The sequence below is a fragment of the Giraffa tippelskirchi genome, chromosome 12 (genome assembly GCF_054371585.1).
Source record: "Giraffa tippelskirchi isolate mGirTip1 chromosome 12, T2T-mGirTip1v1.2.pri, whole genome shotgun sequence".
NCBI lineage: Eukaryota > Metazoa > Chordata > Mammalia > Artiodactyla > Giraffidae > Giraffa > Giraffa tippelskirchi.
Window position 1 is genome coordinate 77,032,843 of NC_137286.1, and position 23,200 is coordinate 77,056,042.

The 23,200-nt window shown below is 34.8% G+C and overlaps 1 long non-coding RNA gene across 1 annotated transcript; it reads left to right on the forward strand.

The window, feature by feature from the left end:
• Window positions 1-18,025: 18,025 nt before the first annotated feature.
• LOC145530540 (uncharacterized) lies at window positions 18,026-21,622 on the forward strand. Its single transcript, XR_014071878.1, has 2 exons — window positions 18,026-18,115; window positions 19,894-21,622. It is a non-coding gene; the product is annotated as an uncharacterized LOC145530540 (long non-coding RNA).
• The last annotated feature ends 1,578 nt before the right edge of the window (window positions 21,623-23,200 follow it).

Genomic DNA, 23,200 nt, shown 5'->3' on the forward strand with positions numbered 1-23,200 from the left:
GTTGGGATCCAAGAGCAAAGGCTGAAGGTTCTTGGCTGAGGAAACTAACATTCAAGCCAAAAGCCTTACCTGAAGATAGATACTGCTTTGTTTCTGCTGCAGTCTATTGCTCAGAGCAATTCATAAGGCCAGCTGAGGTTCAGGGAAAGGGAACAGACTTTACTTCATGATGGAAGAAGAGACAAAGAATTTGTGGCCATTTAAATTCTATTACATCAAGGATCAATCATTTCATTAAGCTGCAGCTATGCTTTATCTAATTTTAATCTAGAACAGCAATGTTCTTCTTTTTTTGTTTGTTTTGTTTTCATTGTCAGTCAATGTATTTCAATCAGTTGTATTCATTATTCTTTCTGATACTCAAATGATCTCACAATTGGTCAGTAGGTTCTCCTTTGAATTCTATGTCCATTAAATATATATTGACTTCTATGATCATTAAATATATAGTTAAATATATGTAATTTATGAACACTAAAATAAGATGTTCTACACATGCCCTGCGTTGTTTTTTAATTCCTTTTTTAAAGCATGTAACACACATAGATCAGCTTTTCACATTATGTGAATATTAGCTCATTTTTATTTGTAGACAAAGGTAATGCCAAAGTTTTTATATGTATGAATATATTATTCTCTTTATGTTATTTCTTTTTTTAACTACATATTAATTTTATTGTATTTATGATTAGACAGGTGAAAAGTACATTATTATGAGTTCTCATCAATTTTATTTTTCAGAAACTTAGAAATTAATTATGTATAAATTATTTGTATGCTTGAAATAGCCTTATACAATGCATATTTTACTTCTCTGTGTTACATGGAAGATTTTGCTCTAATATAACAGCAATTAATTTTGAGCATTTAGTCTAAGAAGAACTAGAAGTTAACACTGATCAATTACTGCTGGTATATTGGCACATTTTTCAATAAATATTAAAAATAGTAAGATTAAACAGTAAAATTATTATTTAATAATAAATATGGAAAAACTCACAAACTCAACCATCCATCTCTTTTTTTGTATACCTATAAAGTATGAAGTATTAAAGTGCATCCTAAACTTCTAAATATATCTCAGAATTATACAGTTATCTGAACATAATAAAGATGTCTTTTCAGAGAAATGAAGATTTAAAGGATTTTTTCTTGTTGTTTATATGGAAAGATTTTTTCTTGTTGTTTTTATGGAAAAGTTTTTTCTTTTTTCCCCAAATGAGCACTACTAATTTGACGGAGGATGTTGTAAAGCTTCCATTGATGTAGTCCCTCAGTCAACCACATTTAGATTGCAGGTAAGTACCAGGCGTAGCAATCAAAGTCATCTAGGTGTGCATCAAGGTTAATTTTAAAAGGACTGGATACCTAATGGTCAAAAATAGAAGGAAGAAAGAAAGAGGGAAGGAAGAGGAACCAAGGGGAACCTACTGTTCCCCTCAGCTTACCTAAATTTAGAGGGCCTCCTTCCTTACCCTAGGCCACTGACATCCTTCTTCTTAGAGTATTTTCTTTAGAAAAAAATCAGCAGTAAACCCTCCCTCTGCTCCTTTGAGGCTTACATCTTTTAGAAGACCTTTTGCTAGCTTTACTGTTCAGGACTCTCTAAGGACTTGGGAACCAAATCTTTACCATGTAATCATAAAGGAGCATCATGACTATATTCCCCAGATTCTGTGGGAAGGTAGGAGCTTAAACTCCTAGGCTTCTTGATCCTATTTGTAAAACTAAGTCTTGTCACGAAAGTAAGGCAAATTTACGTTTCTTTTGGGTAAGGCTGATTATCAAATACAGATGCCAAAGAGTCTCCCATTGCTGCTTTTAAACTCTCCAGCTTTTTGTTTCAGGGGAGATGATCCTTCTTCCCTATTACAATAGCCTTGAATAAAGCCTGCCTTGTTTTTTAACACTGGCAGGTACAATTTTTGCTTTGTCATTTGGAAGGAAAGAGTAGAGAAGAGACAGAGACAGAGAGAAAGAAAAATCTTTATTTTTGAAGCATGAGAACAAATCTTCCTAAGTGTGACTTAAAGTTCTGAAGCAAAAAACCAAAAAATTGATATACTTCAATACATAGGATTATTTTATATCTCAATAAACAAGCAAACAAAAAAGCAAATGTAAGCAAAGAAATAGATCAAATAAACTGATGAAAAATTGCACTTCATATCATAGAAAGAAGGCAAATATCCCTAATGTAAAAAGAACACCTAAAAATCAAAAAGACCTCTACGTGGCAGAAGAATTGGCAAAAAGAACAATCACATCACATTAGAAAAACATTAAAAATACTTATATATATATATATATATACATGAAAATGATTGACTTTTCCATAATAACAGAAATGTAAAATAAAATTGTGTTAAGATACTTTTATAAACCTATTAATTTTTTAAGTGTCCAAATTTAGTAGCACTCTATTGTCATTCTCTGTGTGTTTGTCTATATTTCCTTTGATACATTTTTTGAGTATGTAAAACAAGCATAAATTATCAAAATAAATACTGTGTAAAATTATTATTATGAGGGTTCTCAATTCTGTCTCTGTCCCCCCTACACTTCTCTTTTCTTACTTCCATTGTAATAATTTGTATTAATTTTTATACACCCTTTTAACTTTTCTTTTAGCAAATTTGTGTGTGTGTGTGTGTATACATATATATATATATATATATATATATATATATACACATATGTCTATACATACATACATGTCTTCCTCCCTCTTTTTTGCATAAAAAGCACAAATATTTCTTACTCTGCACTTTTTGCTTTTCACTTTGCAATCTTACCTGGAGATCACTCCAAGTCACTGTGGAGCCTTTTAAGGGTGTGGAGTGTTTACATATGCTGAACCATGAATTTTTCAGCTACTCCAGCATTCAGATACATTTGGATTATTTCCAAGAATTTATAATTATTTTGGTATAATTACAGATTATACCATAATAAAAAAATCAAATTTATGAGCTTTTTCATAATTTTGGCAAAGTTTCCTAGAAATGGGCTTGCTGGATCAAAAGCTGAATTCATATATGATATTTCTAGAATCTTCTAAATTCCTCTCTATCAAGATTGTGCTGTGTTTTACTCTGACTGGCAATGTATTGGAGAGCTTGTCTCCCTCATGGTCTCCACCAACCTAGTATACTGTCAAACATTTGCGTCTGGGCCCATCTGTTAAATGCTGAGTTGTTATCTCTGAATAGTGTTATTTGCACTGCTCCTATTGTGAGTGAGATTGACTCCAAATGCTGGCCAGATTTCATACCAATTCTTAGTTGAAGAATGCTTCTCATTCATTGAGATAACAGACTAAAGAGGATGATATTTCTTCCACTCCTAATGTCTTCTTACATCTGTGTTTATCCACTATACCTACACACTCTACCTTCAGATAATGCAGACAATGGCTTATTCTAATCTCAAAAGCAAGCAAGCAAACAAAAAAATCTCCTTCTTGGCCTTCCTATCTCTTCTACATATATCCCTGCTTTTCTTCCTTACAAACTAATTTTCAAAAATTGTCCTCATTCCCTGCCTTCACATCCTCTCCCTCTAAAGTACACTCTTGTCTGTTCTTTGGACCTTACCTTGTCAATGTTCTTGCTGTCCTCCATGTTGCTAAATCCAAAAATCAATCTAGAGTCTTTCTTGTTTGATCTATCAGCAATTTTGGACATAATTGATCACATCCTTCTCCTTGTCCACTGTCTCTGCTTCTAAGACAACACAACTTACTCATTTTCTTTTATAGGATGCTATTTTTCCACTCCCTAGTCTGATTTTTTTTTTTAATCAATTCCCTTAATTCTGGAGTTTTCTAAGGCTCAATCTGAGAAAATCTTCCATTTTCTCCTGACTTTTGGAGATCTCACTCAGTTTTATGGCTTCCAAGACTAGCTATGTGATGACTAGTTGCCAAGAGAACCAATAAGCATGGCTAATAGATCCACAAACTCACTATCCATGACTAGCCTTTTGTCCTTGAAACAAACACTTTGTTTTTTAGCTTGTTCACTGTAGAATGTTGATAATTATAGTATCTTTATTCATAGAAATCTTGTATGGAATAAATGGCTCATAAATAGAAAAAAATAGTTCCTGGCACATAATCAGTACAAAATAAACATCAATTCATACAATTACTATAGTTTCAGAGTGATTCTCTCTTCCCAATATGGCACACTAGTGCATTTAGCTGCTTATTGAACACCTGCACTTGATTAATTTATTAAGGATTCCAAAATTAACATATATAGAGTGTTCTTGATTTATGCTTCCTATCTGTCCTAGCAGTCACCCCCCTTCTTCACAGAATTCCCTATGAGGGAATTCTGTTCTTTCAGGTGAACAAGTCTTTCTCTCACATTTCAAATCTGGTAAGTCAGCAAATCCTTTCTGAATTTGCCTTGAAAATGAATCGACAACCTGACCATTTCTTACCCCCTCCATCGCTAGCACTCTAGCTGGAGAGAGCCACCTCTTATCCCTTGATCTTCTTTAAAATATGGTTCCACCCAGCAGCCTAGAATATATATGATCACTTCTTCCTCTGCTTAAAATACTCCCATGAGTTTCCAACTCAAAAAGCCAGTTTCATTGTTTTGGCTCACAAGATTGCAGAGACTATGCTATCACTTGCCTGACCCCTTTCACTCCTGACTCTGTGATTCTCCTCCTCCACCCTCCAGGCATTCTGTCCCAGGATATTTTTTTCCTGTTAGTCTCTCTGGCAAGCTCCCTCCATAGATATCCACATGGTCTGAGTTTCTCATCATCTTAAATTCCTTACTCAGAAATTGGCTTAATGAAGAGGACTTCTTTCATTGTACTACTTAACATTGAGTTTCCTCCCTCTGCTACCTCTGGACTTCTATCTCTGTTACTTGTTTTATGTCTTTCATTAACACTTTTAGCATCTTATATATTTTACTGATTTTTCTCATTTATTTTAAGTCTTCTCTAGCTAGAATATAAGTTCCATGGGGACTCCTAATTTCCCCACCAAGTTTAAATCCTCAGTATCAGAACTGTACCTGGCACAAAGACACTTATAAATATTAACTGAACAAATGAATGAATTAAGTAGACAGCCAATTGCAAAAAAATCATAATTTTTGTAGACCTTTATGTATATGAAAGGCAATTTTCAGAAAAAAGAACAAATAAAAGTGTGCAGAGATTTTTCATATTTAATAAATTAATAAAATATGTTTAATACTTTATTTATAAATCATTATTAAAATAAATAAAATTATTAAATAAACTTAATAAATTAAATTCATATTTGATGGATTTGTCTTCATATTTAATAAATTAATCAAAGAGAAGAAAATAAAAGGGTACTTTCATTCTCTATATATACTATATATAATATATGATTATATACATATTCTAACTATGTGTATCAACTTACATATGTTTATGGTAGAAAAAATAAAAAATACTATATCAAAATAGGTCAAAAATATGTCCAAAAATATCCCTCCATACAGAAATTACTGTATCATTGTTGATATTTTAGTACATTTATAGGGGCTTCAATGCTGGCTCAGTCAGTAAAGAATCTGTCTGCAGTGTGGGAGACCCAGGTTCAATCCCTGGCTCAGGAAGATCCTCTGGAGAAGGGAATGACAACCCACTCCAGTATTCTTGCCTGAAGAAAGCCATGGACAAAGCCTGGTGGGCTCTTGTCCATTGGATCACAAAGAGTCGAACTGAGTGACTAACAAACATACATACCACCCCCATACACATATATAGGAAATTTGAGATATTTATAAATACATAAACACTCAGTATAATTAGATATATCCCATTTTGACAGACATTCTGCTGGATACTTGCCAAAACTTATTTCATATTTATCCATTATTTACACACAAAAAACTGTATGTTATCTTCTTGAGTATAGATGAGACCATGTGATTATATCTGGCCAGTGAAATGTGAGCAGAAAAAATGAACATCATGTCCATGATGAAGAAAGAAAACGCCCTTCAGATTCCTTGCTGCAGGCTTTATAGAGTCCATGCAGCGACAGAAGCAGCAGCCTGATCTGAGTCAGCATATACAGACCAGAAACTCAGGAGTTGCCCAGAATGCTGTAGGCTCCAGTAAATGAGAAATAAACATTATTTTTTTTAAGAATTGCAGATTGTTTGTTATTTCAGCATAGTTTATTCCTTTTTGACTAATACACCCATGGTGATATTTTTCCCAATTTTCAGTTTTTTTCCTACATAATTATCTTTTCACAAATTCTCTCATAGATGCTTTAAAATCTAAAAGTTAATAAGGTAATAAAAATAAATGATGAAACTTAGCAACTTAACTTGTTTTGAGTTTGTGTAACAATTTATCCTTATGCTAGAGAAGTTACTAGCTCTCATTCTTAATTCTGATTTATTGTCCGTTGTATGAAGCACACTTTGTATTCTCAAGTAGAATAGAAAAATTTTAGTCGACCTCTCTGTGTGACCATAATGAGAAATCTCCTTGGGTATGAAGTAGCTTTCTCACTTTCATTCACAACTGAAGGAGCACACACTAATTTGGAGCAATCATTATTAATGGCTTATGAGATCCACTTGCAATGAGTATACCTTAATTTTGAGGCAGATGTTTTCCAATGAAACGAGACTTTTCTAGCATTTTGGTACAAAATCAACAGAAAAGCAGATGAAGTAAAAAGCCAAACAGATATACTGGACCAGGGTTAGAGTACTGATTTTGAAGCATGTAGAGTATGACAGAAATGTTAGCTTATCTAAGCTGAATAGAGGAAGCAATTAGAGAAGAATGGGGAAAAATGTATGATACATATACACATACATTGCATCTCCATCTCTGACTGGTAGAATTTGATTAATTCAAGTAAATTATTAATTCTTTTGGAATTAATATTGATTTCCTGATTAGATCTTTTTTTATATATAAATTTATTTATTTTAGTTGGGGGCTAATTACTTTACAATATTGTAATAGTTTTTGCCATACATTGACATGAATCAGCCCTGGGTTTACATGTGTTCCCCTTCCTGGACCCCGCACCCACCTCCCTCCCCATCCCATCCCTCTGGGTCATCCCATTGCCCCGGCCCTGAGCTCTTGTCTCATGCATCGAAAGTTTTGGCCACAGCAATCAGAGCTGAAAAAGAAATAAAAGGAATACAGATAGGAAAAGAAGAAGTAAAACTCTCACTGTTTGCAGATGACATGATCCTCTACATAGAAAACCCTAAAGACTCTACTAGAAAATTACTAGAGTTAATCAATGAATATAGTAAAGTTGCAGGATATAAAATTAACACACAGAAATCCCTTGCATTCCTATACTCCAATAATGAGAAAACAGAAAGAGAAATTAAGGAAACAATACCATTCACCATTGCAACAAAAAGAATAAAATACTTAGGAATGTATCTACCTAAAGAAACAAAAGACTTATATATAGAAAACTATAAAACACTGATGAAAGAAATCAAAGAGGACACAAACAGATGGAGAAATATACCGTGTTCATGGATTGGAAGAATTAATATAGTGAAAATGAGTATACTACCCAAAGCAATCTATAGATTCAATGCAATCCCTATCAAGCTACCAATGGTATTTTTCACAGAACTAGAACAAATCATCTCACAATTTGTATGGAAATATAAGAAACCTCGAATAGCCAAAGCAATCTTGAGGAAGAAGAATGGAACTGGAGGAATCAACCTGCCTGACTTCAGGCTCTACTACAAAGCCACAGTCATCAAGACAGTATGGTACTGGCGCAAAGATAGAAATATAGATCAATGGAACAAAATAGAAAGCCCAGAGATAAACCCACGCACATATGGACACCTTATCTTCGACAAAGGAGGCAAGAATATACAATGGAGAAAAGACAATCTCTTTAACAAGTGGTGCTGGGAAAACTGGTCAACCACTTGTAAAAGAATGAAACTAGAACACTTCCTAACACCGTACACAAAAATAAACTCAAAATGGATTAAAGATCTAAACATAAGACCAGAAACTATAAAACTCCTAGAGGAAAATATAGGCAAAACACTCTCTGATTAGATCTTTTGATCAAGACACAGGCCTGAAAACTGGCTACATTTCATATAATATAAGTCTCCTACTCTTTTCCCTCTATTAATGATTCAGACTAATTTTTGATGATCTATGCCTTTATTTCATTTGTTTTGCTCAAAATAGTTTTGCAAATACATTTGCAGTTTCCCAAATTGACATTAATTTTCTCTTTTTCTCAAACTCACATTTTTTTTTATTTCAAATTATATCCATAGATAGAAAAAGAATCAGATAATTATCACCTGGAATTCTAAAATTCATTGCTAGAAACCAGATAGTCTGATAATTGATTTGATTCTATGCTTACTGGTATAGTGACAATAAGCTGCTTTTCAGTTTATTAAATGATGCTGTTGAAGTTTTATAGTTGCAGTTCTGTTTTTTACAGAGAAAATAGTTTGACATTATTAAAATTCAATTATAAAAAACTAAAACAAATCAGACTTGTCATACAGAGTTCAAACAAATTCAGTTTGCTTTGATAAATTTGATCCTAGTTTTGATCAAATAAAAATGTGACACTACTTTACCAGTGATCATAAAAATGTAAACCAGTCTTCAGAAAAATCTCTTGGAGATAGTTAAAAGATATCTAGTGAAAACACAATTTATATTGTATCTTAATTTTATAGCCTAAAGGGAGAAGTTGACTGTCTATCAACATACAGATGATATGATTAACTATCTTCACTTCCAGAGTAGCTCAATATTTTCTTTCTCAAAGGAAAAAAGCCTTCTTGTTACTGCCTCACCCTAGGATGATGGTGATAGACACTATTATACTTGCTAAAACACAACACACATGCCTAGAGTTTTATCACACCTAGTAAACAAAATACAAAACAAATGAGAAACAAAAATGTAAAAATGCATATACTAAGCCAGTATATGCATACTGGTGTAAATGTGTCAGGCATGACTTAGCAACTGAACACCAACAAAATCAATATTTAAACAAATGCAAATAAATTAAACAGTTTAAAACTAATTTCATTAGTAAAACTGGGAATAGTAAAAGAAAAAGTGATCCCTGTTTTTAATGAGAATGTAGAAAAGTTAAAATCTCAGGCAGATAGTACAAGGGTAGCATTTCAGATATTCAAAAATGTTGTGTTTGCATATAAGAACGATCATTTCACACATGTATTGACTCAGAAATTCTACATAGAGAGATTAATTCTCAGAGGAAATAATTAAGTATTGTAGAAATATTCTGAAGCTAGGATGCTTAACAAAGTTGCTTATTATCAGAAATGTTTGAAAAAAAACAAAATAGACTTAAACAAAAACCAGGAATAAAAAATCATTAAATGGGCTCCAGTTTCATCCATCTCAGTAGAACCGATTCAAATGTATTTTTTTTAATGGCTGAGTAATATTCCATTGTGTATATGTACCACAGCTTCCTTATCCATTCGTCTGCTGATGGACATCTAGGTTGCTTCCATGTCCTGGCTATTGTAAACAGTGCTGCGATGAACATTGGGGTACACGCGTCTCTTTCAATTCTGGTTTCCTCGGTGTGTATGCCCAGCAGTGGGATTGCTGGGTCATATGGCAGTTCTATTCCCAGTTTTTTAAGGAATCTCCACACTGTTCTCCATAGTGGCTGTACTAGTTTGCATTCCCACCAGCAGTGTAAGAGGGTTCCCTTTTCTCCACAACAATACAGTATACTAATGCATATATATGGAATTTGAAAGATGGTAACGATAACCCTATATGCGAGACAGAATAAGAAACACAGATGCATAGAACAATTTTATGGACTCTGAGGGAGAAGGTGAGGGTGGGACGTTCTGGGAGAATGGCATTGAGACATGTGTATTGTCATATGTGAAACAGAGCACCATTCCATGTTCGATGCATGTGACAAGGGCTCAGGGCCGGGGCAATGGGATGATCCAGAAGGATGGGATGGAGAGGGAGGTGGGTGGGGGGTCCAGGAAGGGGAACACATGTAAACCCATGGCTGATTCATGTCAATGTATGGCAAAAACTATTACAATATTGTAAAGTAATTAGCCCCCAACTAAAATAAATAAATTTATAAAAAAAAAAAAAAAATCATTAAAATCTAAGTGAATATACTCATATAATTCCTTACTTTATTATTGTTGCATTGTAAAAAAATATTTTCTTCCTTGGAAGTATGTTCCTATTAAATCAAATAGCAAGTCATTATGTTATTATTCTTTGGTATTCCAGTGTGTGTGAATATATATACATATATATATATGTATGCACACAAAGAAATGGTATCTATTATTGATAATGATTATCTCTGGTGTTTGTATTATGAGTTATTTTAATTTTCTTTTTGTTTTTTAGTGTATATCTTGATTTTTAAGAATTGCGGTTTAATTAGAGCCATTACTCCAAGTCATCTTAATTACTCCATAGCGTAAATACATGAAAATGCTACCATTTTCAGTGTTTCTATTCCCTGTTGCATTAACAGAGAAAAAGATTATATGACATATCATCGCTCTGGCTCTTCAAGGTATACCCAGAAGTTAGACATGGCCAAGGCTGGTCTCTTTAAAGGACATGGAGATCATCCTTTCTACCCTGCATTTGCCTATAAGAATGAATACTTGAGTTATTGTGAACCGCATTCAGGACTCCCATACTGATAAGGTAAGAAACAATGACAGAGGAAGGCGGCAATGAGGTATTTTGATTACAGTAACTATTTTTTTTGTTTGTTTTGTTTTCTACTGATAGAAAATCATTCCTTGTGTGATAATTACAGTTCTCTCCCTGAAACTTGCTTTTTAATTAGTTAGATTTCTTGTCATGGCTTTTGAGAAACCCAAAACTACCTTGCTTGCAGTTTCATCTAAGAGAAAGAAAACTCATTGAAATAAAATCAAGAGAAAGTTCATGAAATTTTAACAGAAAACATTACATTTGAGTTCCATGACCTTATTTTTATAAAGTTCAGCTTAATCTTTATTGTTTATACAGTTGTGATTATCCATTTTGCTTTGGTTTGCTTTATAATTATATAACATATTTAATTGACGGTAACAAGTAAGGATAAAAATGCTGAGTATTTCCCTTGTTCTTGTCAGCCAATGGCCTTTGATATATGATGGCTTTGATTTAAACAAACAGAGAGCATAAAATAAAGGTTTCTCTTAGCTTCTTGATGAGAACTGTCATCCCTGTGGAATTGCAGAGGTTAGCTGTTTCCTATCAAACAATAGATTTTTCTTGTGGGCTAGATAAATAATGTCTCCCTCAACACGGAAGGAGAGAGACTAACCTTTAGAAAGACACAAGGCATCTGGACTCATCAGAGAGAGAGTATTTCCCCAACAGAGAAGCTAGTGATTGAAGGGAAAAGGTGCTCATCTTCATAATATAGAAACCAGCACAGTCAAGGTGAATAAAAGAACTCAAATGGCAATATAAGAACTCTACGAGTTAGAAAATGTTTGATGCACAGATATCAAAGGATAGGCCTGTTAGGTCTGTGAATTAGAAGAAAAAGCACAGTTTAGTATATATGTCAGTCATTAAAAAGGAATGCATTTGAGGAAGTTCTAATGAGGTGGATGAACCTAAAGCCTATTATATAGAATGAAGCAAGTGAGAAAGAGAATAAAAAAAATGTCATATATTAATGCATATATATGGAATCTAGAAAGATGATGCTGGTGAACCTACTTTCAGGGCAGCAGTGGAGACACAGCCATAGAGAACAGACTTGTGGTCACAGGGTGGGAAGGACAGAGTAGGAGGAACAGAGAGAGTAGCTTTGAAACACATACATTATCGTAGGTAAAATAGATAGCTGGTAGGAACTTGCTGTATGATGCAGAGAGTGCAAACCTGGTACTCTGTGACAACCTAGAGGGGTGAGATGGGGTTGGAGGTAGGAGGGAAATTCAAAAGGGACAGGACATATGTATGCCTATGGCTTATTCATGTTGATATACAGCAGAAACAAGCACAATATTGTTAAACAAGTATCCTCTAAACAAAAATAAAAATTTTTTTAAAAAGGAACAAAAATGGGAAAAAAAAGATCAATTGTTTCTTGGTTATTTGAACAAGCACTGAAAATCTAGAAATAGTAGTAATAAATATGTAATCAACCACCTTCAAGGGGAGTGTATAAGAAGGCTACAACACATCTTACCATAGACAATAGCTCTATAAAAGGTGAGATCAATTAGTCAGTAGATTCGATAACAAAACAGTAGGACTTCATGAAGTGGGCAAAAGAAACAAATTTGGTCCAGAGATAAATATCAACTTACCTTGGAGCTTACTTCAGTTCAGTTCAGTCGCTCAATCCTGTCCGACTCTTTGCGACCCCACTGACCACAGCACACCAGGCCTCCAAATCCAGAGTTTACCCAAACTCATGTCCATCCAGTTGGTGATGCCATCCAACCATCTCATCCTCTGTCGTCCCCTTCTTCTCCCGCCTTCAATCTTTCCCAGCATCAGGGTCTTTTCAAATGAGTCAACTCTTTGCATGAGGTGGCCAAAGGATTGGAGTTTCAGCTTCAACATCAGTCCTTCCAATGGCTATTCAGGACAGATTTCTTTTAGGATGGACTGGTTGGATCTCCTTGCAGTCCAAGAGACTCTCAAGAGTCTTCTCCAACACCACAGTTCAAAAGCATCAATTCTTTGGCGCTCAACCTTCTTTATAGTCCAATTCTCACATCCATACATGACTACTGGAAAGCTTACTTAGACCTATAACTTATATTTATATATTTAATTTGACTATTCAGTATTATTTTATGCATAATAAGTCCATAAATTAATCTAATGGGTTCCTTTTCTTTAAAAGTCCAAAGCAAGTAGCTTTTATACAAAAAAAAAAAAAAATCTGATCCTAGAGTAAGATCATCCTTCATGCCTAAAGCTCTCCTATCCACCAGTCAAAGAAAGCTCAGAATTAAGTCCAAACTGAAGCTGTTCAACTTAACTTACATGAAATTCACTCTCATAAAGACATGAATGAGAAATGTAGCTAATTTGAATTCCCTTTGGAAATGAATTCTTTTTGTGGTTAATTATTTGCCTCCTGGAAAGACTGCAGGCAGCTTTGAGTGCCATGTGACTCCCACAGGGAAACATTTATTAGGGACAAGGACACAAGATGATAATGACATGCAGGCATCAGTCCTAGAAATGCAGTGTTTCAAATGCATGGTCTAATATGGCTGGCAGTAAAAATATAAATGTTTTTATGCAGAAAGGAAATTGGGAAAGTTAGACTATTTGATGTTACTAAAAAGAGTCACATGCTAGTATTGAGTAATATGGTGATTATGGTTAATATTATTATTAGGAATTATAATGCCATCTCAAATAGAAGAGTCATTCCAAATCCACCACTTGGAAAAACTGTATTTCGTCTAATTAGGAACTTTAGGGCTTTATTCACACAATAAAAACACATGAAATGCATGAATGGGACTGTTAATTATGATATATTTCAACTTCTGAGAGACTTTAGCAGGAATGAGGACACCAAGGAAAGTGTTAAATTCAAATTAAGGTAATTAAGAGTTACAAAGGATTACTTATATTTGCACTTTCTTAAAGTTACAGTCTTCCAGTGCACAAATCCCTTCTTGCAATATTACTTTATATTTTCTGGATTACTCTTAACTCTCGCTGGCCATGGTTACTAACACAGCATAGCAAAGAATATATTTTCTAAAAACTGTCCAGTAGATGCTTAAAAACAGTAGGGTGTTATACTGAAAGACAGTAGAGTTAGCATATTCTTAGGGAAATATATGCTCTCAATGCCAAATTATTTTGCTAGTCTTAGGAAAAGTACAACTATCGCTGATAAATCTGTATTACTATTATGCAGCAGTAGCCAAAGAAATGACTTTTTTACCAGCTACTTAATACACTCTGGTGTTTCTGAGTTGCTTGTGTCATAATATGGGGTAATTTTTTTCCAACTATATGCCACTGGTGTAGAACAATATAATTGAATGATGCTCAGTTGTTGCTTTTTCTGGATTACAGGGTATATAATCAGGAACCTCATAAACTGATGCTTTTGAATAACACTTTCAGAGATCTTCAGTAAATTCAATACTCAATATTATGCTTTAAAAGAGATGTGTATTAGCCTTACTCCAGAGAACATTACCAAAATATATTTGTCTATGCCTGAGAGTTGAAATCCAGCACTGATTATTCATAACAATAGAATACTTATTTATGAGAAGATAAGGAGGCCAAAAGACATATTTTATCAAAAAGTATCGACATCCTTCAGTAGTTCTCTAGAGCAAATACGGAGACATTTTTATTCTCAGCTTGCTCAAATAAACCCCACTCTCGCACTCCAAACTCTCAATTTGAAACCCAAAGGAAATATACAAATGGCAAATAATCAAATGAAATACTTAACATCAGCTGTTATTAAGAGTTATACATTAAAGCAATGAGATACCACTACACTACACAGCTATTGGGAAGGTTAAAAATCCAAAAAAAAACACACCAAATGCTGGTGAGGCTGTAGAACAGCAGGAATTCTCATCCATTGTTCCTGGAAATGTAAAATGGTACAGCCACTTTAGAATATAGTTTGCTATTTACAGAGCTGAACATAGTATTGTCATATGATTTTGCAATCACATTCCTAAGTATTTGCTTAAATGAGCTGAAAACATGTCTACTTGGAATCATGCACACAAATAATTATAGTAACTTTATTCATAATTGGCCACATTTGGAAACAACCAAGATGTCCTCCAATAGGTGAATGGATAAATAAAATGTGGAATAGAAAGACCCAAGAAAGCCATAGAAAGACACAGTGGAACCTTAAATGTATCAATATATCACTGTGAAAGAAGTAAATCTAAAAAGGCTGTATGCTATATGATTCATATTATATGACTGTCAGAAAAGGAAAAGCTTCAGAGACAGTAAAAAGACCAGTGTTTGCCAGGGGTCTGAGAAGAGTGAAAAAGAGATGAAAAGCATGGAAGATTTTTTATGATGGTGAAACTATTCTTTATGATACTGCTAATATTTGCATACATACCTTTATACTGTCATCAAAATCCATAAAATGTACCATACATACATACATACATACAAAAAATGCACCATACAAAAAAATGCACCCTATTACTAAGCTTGGACTTCAGTTAACAAAAACATATTGATTCATCAGTTGTGATAAATGTACCACAGTAATGCAAGTTGTCAATAATAAGAGGAACTGTGAGGGAATGTGGGGTAGCTGGGAGAGCAGAGGGGTATCTCGGAACTCTGTAATTTTTCTATAAATCTAAAACTGTTCTTAAAAAATAAAGTCATGCAATTTTAAAAATTCACTTTGAAGATTTTGAACCCCAGATGAAACTCTTAGGGAGATAATAACAACAGATTCTACAATCTAAATTCACTTCTGCTCCCCTTGGGTAAGTCATTTCATAACTTTTCTCCTCAGCTTTCAACCTGCAAAATGGAGTAATAATAGTACCTACCATGTAATGTCTTTAAGAATTAAAACCAGAAAAGTGCTGGTAATAAGTGATGAGTTTATTCTTTTTTGTACAGTCAGCTTCCATGAGAGACTCTAAAAGTGAAGTAGAAGAAGAGGGTGGTATGACTGTGAGGAGAAACATGTCACAGATATGAGATTCTAAGGCCAGACGTCATTCCTGGTTTTAGAAGTCTCCACAGTGAAACTGGCAAGAGCGGTCATTGGTAAGCCTTGCACTATAACTGGTTAATTTCCCACATGGACATGTCTATTTGTTTTGTTCATGTAGTGTCTATAAGGTCTATGGAGTCACTCAATAAATTTTGGGAAGACCACGAAGTAATAGTAACTACTAGAATTTACTCAGCACTTTTTTGTTTGGCCTCACTGTTCTAAGAGCTTTGCATCTTAATTTTTACATACAAATTAGATAGGTGTGCCTATTCTTTTCATGTTACTGAAGTATAACTGAGGATAGCTGATTTAGCTTACTCATGGTTACACAACAAATAAGCAAAAACTGAAATTTGAAACTAAGCAGCCTAATTCTAAAGTCTGAATTCCTTACCATCTTATTATGTTGACACCTTTATAATATTTTCATCCTATATATGCATTTTTGTTGTTTCCTCTTCTATAAGATTTTAACCTTACTCTACAGCTTATTAATTTTGTGTCCTTAAGCAATTTTATTGGCTTCCATAGGGACAATGATATTAACAACATCACAGAGTATTGTAAGGATTAATGACCAAATATATGTAAAAGACTTTGAAAAGTACTTGAGAAAGAGAAAGGATATAGTACATGCTATGCTTGTTATATTTTCATTATTACTCAATCATTTTTTCACTATCATAATACATCTTTATTACCAACTATACCAATAGCAACCTTTACATTTTTGTATCCTTATTATATATATCAAAATATTTATATATTTGTGCACAATATTTGATAAAGTCTTATACCATCAACCGTCTCTAATATAGATGGGGCTAAAGATCATTAACACTATGGTTTCAAGTAGAGAAGTTCTATCATCAGAGAAGAATAAGTGATAACACTATATTTGGTATGGTGCCTTGTCCATAGTAGGCTCTTGATAAATATTTGATGAATTGATGAGTAAATAGCACTCACTGCAACAGTACTCTAGCAGAGAACAAACAGAGGATATGACAGTACCAGCCCTAACACCATGGTTAACCACAATCACAGGAGGAAGTTCAGCCCAACTGAACAAGTTTCACATACTTAAATCTAAAACACTTAGTAAATTCATTCATCTTACAGAGATCCAAAGAAGTTCCTAGCGAAACAATGGTGGAAGAGTCACAGAGAAGTTAAGATTTAGTAGATCTGATAGATTAATAGAATTTACTGAGGGGCAAGATGCCCTATTCATTAAGCCATGTGCGTCATAAGTAAAAGCATTACCACCTAGTGCTAGAATTATTATACTGAGTAATAATTAAATATCCATTTTTTAATATCATGATCTATTCAATATATTAGATAAAATCAATATTAGATAAGCATAAATTTATACAAAATTTTACTCAACCATTGCTATAGTTAGAGCTTCCCTGGTGGCTCAGATGGTAAAGAATCTGCCTGCAATGCAGGAGACGTGGGTTCGATCCCTGGGTCTGGAAGATCCCTGGAGAAGGGACTGGTAAACTATTCCAGTATTCTTGCCTAGAGAATTCCTTGGACAGAAGAGCCTGGAGGGTTATAGTCCATGGGGTCACAAAGAGTTGGACACGACTGAGCAACTAACAATTACTTACCTATTGATGCAACAAAGCTGCCTAACAGACCACTGCAAAATTCAGTGGTTTGGAATGCTCTTCCATTTACTAGATATTTCCTGATTCATGAATCATTGAATAAAGCCAATTAGACCTTCAAATTAAACAAAAATATATTGGCTTAAACAACACACCTTTGTTCTCTTGCCCCTCTGACTTGAGGCCAGTTGTGGTTAATCCTATCTATGCTGCATTCTACTCATGGTTCTACCTTCAAGATGTGAGTCAAACAGGCTTGGTTCCAAAGTCTGTGTTAGATTTAAACCTGTTCTGATTTCCTTTCATCCCTCTTAGCACAGGGTCAATCAAAGAAATGCTTTTCATGGCAAATGACAGGAAGTCAAGAGGTCAATCCAAAGACTGTTTCTGTTAGCGCAAATAGCTTATTTTTGGCCAAATCAAGTTAGTCAGGTGCCCCAGTGGTAAAGAATCCACCTGCCAATGCAGGACATGCAGGTTCAATCCCTGGGTCAGGAAAATCCCATGAAAAACGAAATGGCTCCCCTTTCCAATATTCATGCCTGGAAAATCTTATGGACAGCAAAGCCTGGCAGGCTACAGTCCATGAGGTCACAAAAGAGTCAAACATGACTTAGTGATGACAACAACAAGTCAGTCATGTGGTCAAATTCAAGTACAATGATGCTTTGAAATGTCCCCCACTCTCTCTCTTCAGTGCACCGGAAGAAGCATGACCTTTGATCCAATAACCGTAAGTGTACCTATATTGGCATTTTGAAGAATAAAAAAGAGATAGACTACCAGTTCTTCCTCAGGAAAGAATGGTTGACTCTGAAATCAGCAATAATCAAAACATTTAGTCAACCGAGTTAGAAAAAAATTGAAAGTTTGGAGAAATTTGAGTCCCAGAAGTAAACCTAAAGTATTACTCTAGAAAGTACATTTGAGACACTGCCTACTCTGGGAGTAGAAACATGTAAGAATTGTAACACGAGGTCCAAGTCAGGCAAAGAAAACCTGGACTAATAATTAGCTGGGCTCCAATATCAAAGCAGTGAAATCTAGAAGTTGAGATTCTTCTTAAACTAAAATGCACATCCCTCCTACTAAATCACTCTTACCTATTTGAACAGAATTTGTAATGCCAAATAGCACTGCTGTTTGTTTGTAATAATATAATTGTATTTCATGTGATAGGCAAAATTCTGAGATGACATACACCTATTTCTAATCTCCTCTTGTGTGTGGTGGAATCTATAACTTGCTTCTAGCCATCTAAACATGACAAAGGTGAAGGAATTTTGATAATGTAATCAAAGACTCTAATTGGTTTACTTTAAGTGAATCAAATGGGAGATTATCTTGAGTGAGCCTCTCTTAATGAGCTCTTAATATAGAGTCTAAAAGTCAGAGTCTGAAAGCAAAACACCAGAGAGCCTTTCTCCCCCTCCCATCTCTTTCTTTCTATCTGTGTATGTGTGTTTATGTGTCTCCGGCTGTATTTGCCTGCTAGCTTTGAAAAAGCAATATACCATGAGATCTAACAAATTCTGCCAATAACCTGAGGGGCTTGGTAGAGATATCCTTCCCTAGATGCACCTTCAAATGAGAACACAGCTTGTCTGACACCTTATGTGCAGACCTGCTGAGAGCCTTAGCAGAGGACCAGCCAGGCTATCCTCCTGACTTGTGGAAACTGAGTAAAAACTGTGTTATGTTTTAAGCTCCCGAGTTTGTGATGGTTTCTCAAATAGCAATAGAATGAGATTTATGTTGCATGAAAATAAAACAACATGGACAATATCACAAGTCAGTAAATATTTAGTAGTGGTTTCCCAGGTGGTGCTAGTGGCAAAGAGCCTGCCTGCCAATACAGGAGACATAAGAGATGCTGGTTCGATCCCTGGGTCAGGAAGATCCCTTGGAGGAGGGCATTAGCAACCCACTCCAGTATTCTTGCTTGGAGAATCCCATGGGCAGGAGACCGGCTACAGTACATGGGCTCACAAAGAGTCAGACATGACTGAAGCGGCTTAGCACAAAAGTATAGCACACAGTGGATAGCTGATTAAAGAAACCATTCATTCCATTAGATGATCACATACCTGAAAGGACACCCAAGTCCACGATCTCAGAGTAAAGCCTGGATGATTCTTCTGTTCACCTGGTGAAGCTACTTGATTGTTTAGAATGTGTAGTTAGTAAGACCATTTTACGTATCAGTATTAATATGACTACAGGTCCCTATTAATACTCAAAATGACAAAAGGCAAGTGTTATCCTTTGCTTACATGCAAATTTATTTCATTTGTGTTCTTATCTTTAATAAGCACCTCTCTATACTGTTTATGTTGGGTGTATATGTTGATACAATGTAATAAAATAAAATTATTTTAAGTACATCAGAAATTTTGAGAAGAAAAGTTGAAAAAGTTGAAGGGTTGCATATTGTTATGTCTCCACCACCATCACCACCCCTCCCACATAGTTCTGAATGTTATATCACTGATCAGATTTCCTGGGGAGCAGGTGCCTGAGACAAGATATGGATGCAGGAAGATTCTTGTAAAGTGCTCTTTGGATAAAACATTTCTGGAGGAAGAGAGGAATCAGGATGGATGGAGTAGAAAAGTGTTGCAATGTAATGTCAACAGAAACCTCAACTGCTCCCATGGTAAGCTCTAAAGCTGAGCTGACACTTTAGAGATGTCCTCATCTGAGACCAAGGGTTTGACCCTTGTATTTGCTAGAGAGATCATTAATTGGATGCTAGCTATGCAGGGAAGACAGTCAACTGAGACCTAACATCTTGTATTGCAGCTGGAAGAGTAGTTCTTCCTTCCTAAAGGGTTGGGAGGAGCATAATCACATTCAGGATATATCATTTACTATTTGATCATCCTTTAAACTAAGCTGAGAATGGTGAGTAGAAAGTAAATAAGTGCCATTTTGTTTTCTAAAATAAGGACGAAACAACTATTTTTCTTCTTTTCTTTTCCTTTGTTTTTCCCATAGATAAAATGAGAATAATAGGAGATATGCCCCTGGCTGACTTCATGGGTGTGTTCTTTGGATTTAAAAAACAAAGAAAATAAAATGCCAACAAACCAAAAAACAAAACAAAACAACAAAAAAACACACACACCTTTAATGGTCTTTGAAGAAGACAATAAATCTGAATTATGCTGAAATTAACAATCATACATTGGTATTAAAGGGATGTATTTTAAAATGGCAAACTTTTAACTCCTTGGAAACCAATTTGCAACTAGAAATTAACTCCTTTGTGAGTCTAATATCAGGATTCTAACTAAATCGGGGACAGTCCTGTGTTTCTGAATATACTTACTGATCTCTGGACACGGAATGAAAGAAAATGCAGTGGCAACCAGGAAATGTCTAATGTGGCCATCGCAGTTCAAGTGATTAAGAGGCTTGTCTTTCACCTTGAGCCTTACACTTCTGCCCTGCGAGGTCTAACACCTCACCTCCAGACTCGGTTAAGTCCCAAGGGCCTGTGAATTGACATCACAAGCACACCTCCAGATTTAACAAGGGAGAAAATAAGGAGGTACATTGGGAGGGGGTGGGAAATGCGAAAAGCAACTTTTGAATTCAGGTAAAAGAATGAGGAAAACCTTAATGAAATCATTTTAGGAGGTCATTAAGGAAAGAAACCAAACAAAACACGACTCTCCTGTAACCGAAGATCAGGCCGCCAGGGGAAAGCTCAGCTGCGTCCAGATAGAGTACTATCATCCTTTACCTTAATGAACTCTGTACTGACAAGTCTTTTATGACAAATTTTGTGCTCTCAGCAGCTTCAGATAGGTATGAGATTCGGAGCTCCGTTTAAAGCCCTATCTGGCCCTGTCGTACTTGTGTGACAAGTTCTCACAGTCCTCATCTGGGTCACTAAATGGAGATCCCCTGATAGAGAAAGCCGACAGCGCATCCATCTTGCTTTGCATGAGTGCGCCTCTGTCAGGCAAACTACATAACAATGCGAGTTTTATATGCTCTCCAGGAACGCAGCCATGAATTGGCTTCCAATAGCCGGAACAGAAGCAACTGGCAAGCATCAGTTTAGAAGCACATTGTTCCCCTAAACTGGAGAAAAAAATAAAAATAAAAGCCAGCTATTACTCCAACCCTATACCATTCAATACTTCAAAGTTTTGTACATTACTTTGGTAAGGAAAGATTGTTTTCCCTACTTTGAAATAAGGAAAAAACAAATATATAGAAATAAAAGAAATTATTTGAGAGTGGGTGGTAAAAATAATTCATGTGCAGTTAATCAAATTTTATTAACATTTTACTTCCATTGCTTAAAGGGGGAAAAATATTGCCAACGGTTAAAATGGAAAAGATTTCATCTTTGAATTGTGACAGTCTTTGTGTAATGATGTGTCTTTTTTTCCCTCTAACTTTTTCTATATTTGCTTTATCTGTAACATGGGTTATTCAATTTTCTCTAAAGCAATGTTAAAAAAACAACATGAAACAAAGCCCTACAACCTCAGTGTTTTCTCAGAAGACCTGAAACATCTCACAGTAAGTGTAAAACTTGAATCTCTAGGACTCCATAAAACATTCTGAATTTTTAATAAAAGTTATATTGCTCTAAGTGATTCCTAAATGGTATGTAAACCAAATTAAAGGTGACATTGTCATCTATACAACAAAATGACTGGTGCACATAATGTTTTTAAAAAATTCATCATGAAGATCTCAAACTCTCATGTATTAATTCCTCTTTATGGTAAATAAGAGAAGTCAGAGAAAACTGCCCAGACCCTTATGGAATCTGGAAATAATAAACAGAGTACAAAACAGGTCTGTTCAACTACAGATGCTTATTAAAGATGAGCTTAAAATGGATTGTAAACTTACTTGGCTCAAATAGCAATAAAAAGAACAATAATTGAAAAATATATAATGAAAAGCTGCATTTTATTATTAAAAAAAAAAAAAGTAACCACTGTATCAAAAAGGACAGGGTTGCAATGTCTAAGATTTTGAAATGCCTTTTAGAAATAATATCTTGGCTCCCAAGATTTTCTCCAACATATATTTTGTTATAATTCCTTCTGACCTCTTGCCCTTTGAGCTGCTGGAATCTGCAGACGAAATTTCATAGAAAGTATCCCCCTGAAAGGAAGGAACAACTTACTTTTGCCCTTCAAGGATATAAACTATATTGAAAGCAATTTTATGTTGCTCATCAGCATTTAAAACACCAAAATAAAACCCCACCTTTACCTGCCTCTTGAAAGCAACAAAATAGAATTTCTTAACATGGCTTCTGATATCTATTTTGTTTAGATTAAATGTAGGTTAAAGTGTAATCTTTCTGTAATCTGATCACAGGTTGCAACAAATAGGATGGCTAGGGGCAGGACATGAAATAGAAAAAATCCAAATTGTTCTAAATGTGTTCGTATCTAGACGCTGAAACAGAGAGTCCCCAGAGGTTTCCGGTGCCAACCTTGCATCTTCAAAACACACGGTTTCTCTGAGTGAACTCCTTCTGAACTCCACTTGTCAAAGTAATGGCAAAATAACAATATCACGTAAACAAAACAAGAGGCTGTATAGCTTCTATTGTTAGCATCATTAAAAATTAATAATGGCTGATTTAGATCAAATATTTAATGGGACAACTCCATACTTTGCAATGGTTTCCCTCTAACACGGAGAGTTGTTTTTAAAATATTCTTCAAGCAGTCATGTTTTTCTTTTGAAAAACTGTAGTTTATTCCCTTTGTCCTATGGTTATAGTTTTGTTTCACGTCACAGACCATTTTATCTACAGACATGAGATTTCTTTAAA